This window comes from Arachis stenosperma, chromosome 3 (genome assembly GCF_014773155.1).
Source record: "Arachis stenosperma cultivar V10309 chromosome 3, arast.V10309.gnm1.PFL2, whole genome shotgun sequence".
In the NCBI taxonomy this organism is placed as follows: Eukaryota; Viridiplantae; Streptophyta; class Magnoliopsida; order Fabales; family Fabaceae; genus Arachis; species Arachis stenosperma.
In genome coordinates, this window is record NC_080379.1 from 94,889,097 (window position 1) to 94,898,430 (window position 9,334).

The following is a 9,334-nucleotide window of genomic DNA, read 5'->3' on the forward strand; positions in this document are numbered from 1 at the left end:
ACAGTGAGAGGCTAATGACGCTGACGCTGTTGGATGCTAGGGCAGAGGCGACAAGAGACAAGGCGGAGGGGAGGCTAACGGCGCAGCGAGGGCGGTGCTGGTGACGGCGGAGATCTGAGCTCTTCCAGGGTTGCCATTGATGAGAGTGACGGTGAGAGTTGAGAGTGGGAGAGTCCCGATCGAAGCTTTTGGCCAAGTTTGAGGGTGATTAGGAGGATTCAGGAGTTACTGGGTTGGGGGCCGGGTTATTAGGGTTTTCTTTTAAAAACCTTTTGGCCACGCTTTTAAAGCGTTCCAAAAGAGTACCAGGATATGGCCACGTTTTGTAAGCGTGGCCGTAATGAAACCCTATCGCCACGCTTTTAAAACGTCCCTCTTTCTCTCTATGGCCACGCTTTTGAAGCGTGGCAGAAAAAAATGTGGCCCTTTCTCTAATCAATTGCCACCCTTCAAAAAGCGTGGCCGTTGACCCTTTTCGCCACGTTTTTGAAGCGTGGCGAGAAAAAACGTGGCCAAATCTCTATTCAATCGCCACCCTCACAAAAGCGTGGCCATTGACCACTTTTGGCCACGCTTTTAAAGCGTGGCAAAAAAAAGCGTGGCCATAGGCCTTTTTTCTTGTAGTGAGTCCCCAATTAGAGGTGTCCAGGGTTCTTAAGCACACTCTTTTTGCCTTGGATCACAACTTTATTTCTTTCTTTTTCTTTTCTTTTTCTTTCTCCCCTTTTTTTTTTCGTTTTTATCCTTATTTTTTTTTTGTATTCACTGCTTTTTCTTGCTTCAAGAATCATTTTTATGATTTTTCAGATTCTCAGTAACATGTCTCCTTTTTCATCATTCTTTCAAGAGCCAACAATTTTAACATTCATGAACAACAAATTCAAAAGACATATGCACTGTTCAAGCATACATTCAGAAAACAAAAAGTATTGCCACCACATCAATTTAATTAAGCCAGTTTTAAAGATGAATTCGAAATCCTGTACTTCTTGTTCTTTTGTGATTAAAAACAGTTTTCATTTAAGAAAGGTGATGGATTCATAGGACATTCATAACTTTAAGGCATAGACACTAAGACACTAATGATCATAAGACACAAACATGGATAAACATAAGCATAAATTTTCGAAAAACAGAAGAATAAAGAACAAGGAGATTAAAGAACGGGTCCACCTTAGTGATGGCGGCTTGTTCTTCCTCTTGAAGGTCTTATGGAGTGCTTGAGCTCCTCAATGTCTCTTCCTTGTCTTTGTTGCTCCTCTCTCATGATTCTTTGATCTTCTCTAATTTCATGGAGGAGGATGGAATGTTCTTGGTGCTCCACCCTTAGTTGTCCTATGTTGGAACTCAATTCTCCTTGGGAGGTGTTTAGTTGCTCCCAATAGTTTTGTGGAGGAAGGTGCATCCCTTGAGGTATCTCAGGGATTTCATGATGAGGAATTTCCTCTTGCTTACTCCATCCTTTTCTTAGTGATGGGCTTGAGGTCATGCCTTCTCAGTTGAACCAGCTTCCCTCTTGAATTTCTCTTCTATTGAGCGCCCTCTTCACAAATGTCTGTGAGGACTTGGTCCAACCTTTGATCAAAGTTGACCCTTCTTCATGGCCACAACTTCATAGAAGTGGTCTTGATGCACCCTTGAGATGAATTTTTCCATCTCCCATGACTCGGAGGTGGAGGCTTTTGCCTTCCCTTTCCTCTTTTTAGAGGTTTCTCCGGCCTTGGATGCCATAAATGGTTATGGAAAAACAAAAAGCAATGCTTTTACCACACCAAACTTAAAGGGTTTGCTCGTCCTCGAGCAAAAGAAGAAAGAAGAGAGTAGAAGAAGAAGAAAGGAGGAAGAAGGGAAGGGCTTTGTGTTCGGCCATGTATGGGTGGGTTTGGGAGGGAGAGTGGTTTGAATTTGAAGGGTGAGGTAGGTGGGGTTTTATGAAGGATGGATGTGAGTGGTGAAGAGAAAGATGGGTTTTGATAGGTGAAGGGTTTTTGGGGGAGAGGTATTGAGATGATTGGTGAATGGGGAAGAAGAGAGAGAGTGGTGGTGTTGGTGGGGATCATGTGGGGTCCACAGATCCTGAGGTGTCAAGGAAAAGTCATCCCTGCACCAAATGGCATGCAAAAACGTGTTTTGAGCCAATTCTGGCGTTAAACGCCGGGCTGGTGCCCATTTCTGGCGTTTAACGCCAGGTTCTTGCCCTTTTCTGGCGTTTAACGCCAGTCTGGTGCCCCTTTCTGGCGTTAAACGCCCAGAATGGTGCCAGACTGGGCGTTAAACGCCCAACTGCTACTCTTACTGGCGTTTAAACGCCAGTAAGTTCTTCCTCCAGGGTGTGCTATTTTTCTTCCTGTTTTTCATTCTGTTTTTGCTTTTTCAATTGATTTTGTGACTTCTCATGATCATCAACCTACAAAATAAAATAGAATAACAAAAGAAAATAGATAAAATATAACATTGGGTTGCCTCCCAACAAGCGCTTCTTTAATGTCAGTAGCTTGACAGAGGGCTCTCATGGAGCCTCACAGATACTCAGAGCAATGTTGGAACCTCCCAACACCAAACTTAGAGTTTGAATGTGGGGGTTCAACACCAAACTTAGAGTTTGGTTGTGGCCTCCCAACACCAAACTTAGAGTTTGACTGTGGGGGCTCTGTTTGACTCTGATTTGAGAGAAACTCTTCATGCTTCCTCTCCATGGTGACAGAGGGATATCCTTGAGCCTTAAACACAAAGGATTCTTCATTCACTTGAATGATTAGTTCGCCTCTATCAACATCAATCACAGCCTTTGCTGTGGCTAGGAAGGGTCTGCCAAGGATGATAGATTCATCCATGCACTTCCCAGTCTCTAGGACTATGAAATCAGCAGGGATGTAATGGTCTTCAATCTTCACCAAAACATCCTCTACAAGTCCATGAGCTTGTTTTCTTGAGTTGTCTGCCATCTCTAATGAGATTCTTGCAGCTTGCACCTCAAAGATCCTTAGCTTCTCCATTACAGAGAGAGGCATGAGGTTTACACTTGACCCTAAGTCACACAGAGCCTTCTTGAAGGTCATGGTGCCTATGGTACAAGGTATTGAAAACTTCCCAGGATCTTGTCTCTTTTGAGGTAATTCCTGCCTAGACAAGTCATCCAGTTCTTTGGTGAGCAAAGGAGGTTCATCCTCCCAAGTCTCATTTCCAAATAACTTGTCATTTAGCTTCATGATTGCTCCAAGGTATTTAGCAACTTGCTCTTCAGTGACATACTCGTCCTCTTCAGAGGAAGAATACTCATCAGAGCTCATGAAAGGCAGAAGTAAGTCCAATGGAATCTCTATGGTCTCAATTTGAGCCTCAGATTCCCATGGTTCCTCAGTAGGGAACTCAGTAGAGGCTAGTGCACGTCCATTGAGGCCTTCCTCAGTGGCGTTCACTGCCTCTCCTTCCTCTCCAAATTCGGCCATGTTGATGGCCTTGCACTCTCCTTTTGGATTTTCTTCTGTATTGCTTGGAAGAGTACTTGGAGGGAGTTCAGTAATTTTCTTGCTCAGCTGTCCCACTTGTGCCTCCAAATTCCTAATGGAGGACCTTGTTTCAGTCATGAAACTTTGAGTGGTTTTGATTAGATCAGAGACCATGGTTGCTAAGTCAGAGGGGTTCTGCTTAGAATTCTCTGTCTGTTGCTGAGAAGATGATGGAAAAGGCTTGCCATTGCTAAACCTATTTCTTCCACCATTATTGTTGTTGAAACCTTGTTGAGGTCTCTCTTGATTCTTCCATGAGAAATTTGGGTGATTTCTCCATGAAGAATTATAGGTGTTTCCATAGGGTTCTCCTAGGTAATTCACCTCTTCCATTGAAGGGTTCTCAGGATCATAGGCTTCTTCTTCAGATGAAGCATCCTTAGTACTGCTTGGTGCATTTTGCATTCCAGACAGACTTTGAGAGATCAAATTGACTTGTTGAGTCAATATCTTGTTCTGAGCCAGAATGGCATTCAGAGCATCAATCTCAAGAACTCCTTTCTTCTGATTAGTCCCATTGTTCACAGGATTCCTTTCAGAAGTGTACATGAATTGGTTATTTGCAACCATTTCAATTAGCTCTTGAGCTTCTGTAGGCGTCTTCTTCAAATGAAGAGATCCTCCAGCAGAGCTATCCAAAGACATCTTGGACAGTTCAGAGAGACCATCATAGAAAATACCTATGATGCTCCATTCAGAAAGCATGTCCGAGGGACACTTTCTAATCAATTGTTTGTATCTTTCCCAAGCTTCATAGAGGGATTCACCATCCTTTTCTCTGAAGGTTTGGACTTCCACTCTAAGCTTACTCAATTTTTGAGGTGGAAAGAACTTTGCCAAGAAGGCATTGACTAGCTTTTCCCAAGAGTCCAGGCTTTCTTTAGGTTGAGAGTCCAACCATATTCTAGCTCTGTTTCTTACAGCAAAAGGGAATAGCATCAGTCTGTAGACCTCAGGGTCAACCCCATTAGTCTTGACTATGTCACAGATTTGCAAGAATTCAGCTAAAAACTGATGAGGATCTTCCAATGGAAGTCCATGGAACTTGCAATTCTGTTGCATTAGAGAAACTAATTGAGGCTTAAGCTCAAAGTTGTTTGCTCCAATGGCAGGGATAGAGATGCTTCTCCCATAGAAGTCGAGAGTAGGTGCAGTAAAGTCACCCGGCACCTTCCTTGCATTGTTTGCATTGTTGTTGTTTTCGGCTGCCATGGGTTCTTCTTCTTTCAAGATTTCTGTTAGGTCCTCTATAGAGAATTGTGCCTTAGCTTCTCTTAGCTTTCGCTTCAAGGTCCTTTCAGGTTCAGGGTCAGCTTCAACAAGAATACCTTTGTCTCTGCTCTTGCTCATATGAAAAAGAAGAGAACAAGAAAATGTGGAATCCTCTATGTCACAGTATAGAGATTCCTTGAGGTGTCAGAAGAACAGAAAAATAAAAGAAGGAGGTAGAAGAATTCGAACTTAATCAGAGAGAGTTCGAATTGTGCATTGAGAAGGAGTGGTACTCCATAAATAGAAGGATGTGGGAAGAGGGGAAGAGAATTTTCGAAAATTAAGTTAAAGAAATTGAAAACATTTTGAAAAACACTAATTAATTTTCGAAAATAAGAGTGGGAAAGAAATCAAGTGATTTTTGAAAAAGATTTTGAAATTAGAAGTCAAAAAGATTTGATTGAAAGCTATTTTGAAAAAGATGAGGTTAAGAAGATATGATTGAATTTAAAAATATGTGATTGAGAAAATATGATTTGAAAACAATTTTAAAAAAAAGATTTGAAAAAAATTAATGACTTGCCTAACAAGAAAAGATATGATTCAAACATTAAACCTTTCTCAACAGAAAAGGCAACATACTTGAAATGTTCAATCAAATCATTAATTGTTAGCAAGTATCTTTGAAAAAGGAAAGAAATTGATTTTGAAAACATTTGATTGAAAAGATATGATTTGAAAAAGATTTGATTTTGAAAAACTTTGAAAACTTGAAAAAAATTGATTTGAAAACAAAATCCTCCCCCTTGTGCCATCCTGGCGTTAAACGCCCAGAATGGTGCACATTCTGGCGTTTAACGCCCAATGCACTACCTTTTTGGGCGTTAAACGCCCAACCAGGCACCCTGGCTGGCGTTTAAACGCCAGTCTGTCCTTCTTCACTGGGCGTTTTGAACGCCCAGCTTTTTCTGTGTAATTCCTCTGCTGCATGTTCTGAATCTTCAGTTCCCTGTACTATTGACTTGAAAATAGAACCAAGATCAAATAAACAATGCATTGCAAGACACCAAACTTAAAATTAGACACTAGACTCAAACAAGAAACATAAAATATTTTTGGTTTTTATGATTTTAAAATTTTTTTTTGTGCTTTTTTCGAAAATTATATGAAAAGAAAATAAAGGTATCAAAATTCTTAATGAGAATTCCAGGAATCATGCAATGTTAGTCTAAAGCTTCAGTCTAAAGGAATTAGACATGGCTAGCCAAGCTTCAGCAGGACATTGCATTCAAGAGCTAAATTGATGAAGATCAATCAGCTTTGGTGATGATAAGAACATCACCTTGAAACACTAGAATTCATTCTTAAGAACTCTGAAGAAAAAATACCTAATCTAAGCAACAAGATGAACCGTCAGTTGTCCATACACAAAACAATCCCCGGCAACGGCGCCAAAAACTTGGTGCGCGAAATTGTGAACAATACTTTTTCACAACTCTCATAATCCCCGGTCATGAACTCCAAAAACTTGGTAGCTCAATTCCATGGCATTACACAACTTCGCACAACTAACCAGCAAGTGCATTGGGTCGTCCAAGTAATAAACCTTACGTGAGTAAGGGTCGATCCCACGGAGATTGTTAGTATGAAGCAAGCTATGGTCATCTTGTAAATCTTAGTCAGGCAGACTCAAATGGATATGGTGATGAACGAAAATAACATAAAAGATAAAGATAGAGATACTTATGTAATTCATTGGTAGGAACTTCAGATAAGCGCATGAAGATGCCTTCCCTTCCGTCTCTCTGCTTTCCTACTGTCTTCATCCAATCCTTCTTATTCCTTTCCATGGCAAGCTTGTGTAGGGTTTCACCGTTGTCAATGGCTACCTCCCATCCTCTCAGTGAAAACGATTGCATATGCTCTGTCACAGCACGCGGAATTCAGCTGTTGGTTCTCGGTCAGGCCGGAATAGAATCCATCGATTCTTTTGCGTCTGTCACTAACGCCCCGCCTGCTAGGAGTTTGAAGCACGTCACAGTCATTCAATCATTGAATCCTACTCAGAATACCACAGACAAGGTTAGACCTTCCGGATTCTCATGAATGCCGCCATCAGTTCTTGCCTATACCACGAAGACTCTGATCTCACGGAATGGCTGGCTCGTTTGTCAGGCGAGCGCTCGGTTGTCAGGCGATCAACCATGCATCGTGCATCAGGAATCTAAGAGATAAACACTAGAGCCTCGTATGCTTGTAGAACAGAAGTGGTTGTCAGTCACTTTGTTCATAGGTGAGAATGATGATGAGTGTCATGGATCATCACATTCATCATGTTGAAGAACAAGTGATATCTTGGACAAAGAACAAGCGGAATTGAATAGAAGAACAATAGTAATTGCATTAATACTCGAGGTACAGCAGAGCTCCACACCTTAATCTATGGTGTGTAGAAACTCCACCGTTGAAAATACATAAGAACAAGAGTGATCATTGGTTTCGGCCCTAGAGAGGGAACCAGAAGAACCAAGATGAAAATACAATAGTAAAAGGTCCTATATATAGAGAACTAGTAGCCTAGGGTGTACAGAGATGAGTAAATGACATAAAAATCCACTTCCGGGCCCACTTGGTGTGTGCTTGGGCTGAGCAATGAAGCAATTTCGTGTAGAGACTCTTCTTGGAGTTAAACGCCAGCTTTTATGCCAGTTTGGGCGCTTAACTCCCATTTAGGTGCCAGTTCCGGCGTTTAACGCTGGAATTTCTGAGGGTGACTTTGAACGCCGGTTTGGGCCATAAAATCTTGAACAAAGTATGGACTATCATATATTGCTGGAAAGCCCAGGATGTCTACTTTCCAACGCCGTTGAGAGCGCGCCAATTGGGCTTCTGTAGCTCTAGAAAATCCACTTCGAGTGCAGGGAGGTCAGAATCCAACAGCATCTGCAGTCCTTTTCAGTTTCTGGATCAGATTTTTGCTCAGGTCCCTCAATTTCAGCCAGAAAATACCTGAAATCACAGAAAAACACACAAACTCATAGTAAAGTCCAGAAAAGTGAATTTTAACTAAAAACTAATAAAAATATACTAAAAACTAACTAGATCATACTAAAAACATACTAAAAACAATGCCAAAAAGGGTACAAATTATCCGCTCATCACCTCTAAAGCTAGTTAATCCTCTAGGAGTTAATTAGGACTAGAGGAATCAACTTGATTCATCCACTTGACTTACCTCCATGGTTAGAGGTTAACTAAGTGGGAGCAATAAACAATTCTCATCACAATTGAGGAAGATAACTAGGATAGGACTTCTAGTTCTCATATCTTGCCAAGAGCCTTTTATAGTTGTTAGTTTATTTTCATTACCATTTACTTTTCATGCTTCTTATCCAAAACCTCAAAATAACTCACAACCAATAACAAGACACTTTATTGTAATTCTTAGGGAGAACGACCCGAGGTTTGAATACTTCGGTTTATAAAATTAGGGGTTTGTACTAGTGACAAACAACTTTTTGTATGAAAGGATTATTGTTTGGTTTAGAAACTATACTTTACAACGAGATTTTATTAGTGAAATTCTAAACCGTCAAAAATTCAATCATCAAAATGGTGCCGTTGCCGGGGAATTGCAATGGTGTTATGTTATTGGTTATTGTATATATGTGAATAGTGTGAATATGTTTGCTTTTGTTAGCTCTTACTAGTTTTAGGATTTAATTTTCTTGCTTCTTATTTGATTTTGTTTTCATTTTCCTCTTACTATCATGAATTCTCACCTTGGCTATGAGTTTGGTTATCAACATGTTGTAGGAAATGAGGACTATAATGAAGATGTGCATCAAGAATGGGACAATCAAAGGTGGGAGGAACCATATGCATATGATCAATCTTCATGGCAACAACCTTCACCAATTGATGCCAAGGCATCTTAGGCTAGTTTCACTAGCATTTTTCTGTTAGTTTTAGTTGTTTTATGCATTTTCTTGAGCTAAAAGTAACCAAGAATGGTTAAATGAATAACAAAGCAATGAACCATCCAAACAGTATGATTTTGATGCAAATTTCATGAGTTTTTAGTTATATTACTTGAATGCTATGAATGAAAGATTTCTCATGAAATTTTGCAAGACTTTGATGCAGTTGTTTGGATGATTTCAGGGAAGAAGAGGCTAGGCAAGGAAGCAACAAAATCAATAAAGGAAGCTTGAATATCACATGTGAAGTTTAAGTTCCAGTTTAAGCTTAAACTGGAGCTTAAACGCCAAAATCATGAAAGCTGAGGAAAGGGATGAAAGTGGCGTTTAACCTCCAGTTTAACCTTAAACAGGAAGTTAAACGCCAGAATTGAAAGCCACAGGGAGCCATTTCCACGTTTAAGCTCCAGTTTAACCTTAAACTGGAGCTTAAACGTGTTCGACCATTCTCCTCCAGGGTTGCGTTTTGCATTTCCACGTTTAAGCTCCAGTTTAAGCTTAAACTGGAGCTTAAACGTGTTCGACCTTTACCCTCCAGGATGGCGTTCCTCCATTTCCACGTTTAAGCTTCAGTTTAACCTTAAACTGAAGCTTAAACGTGTTCGACAATTCCACACTCCAGGGTTGCCTTAT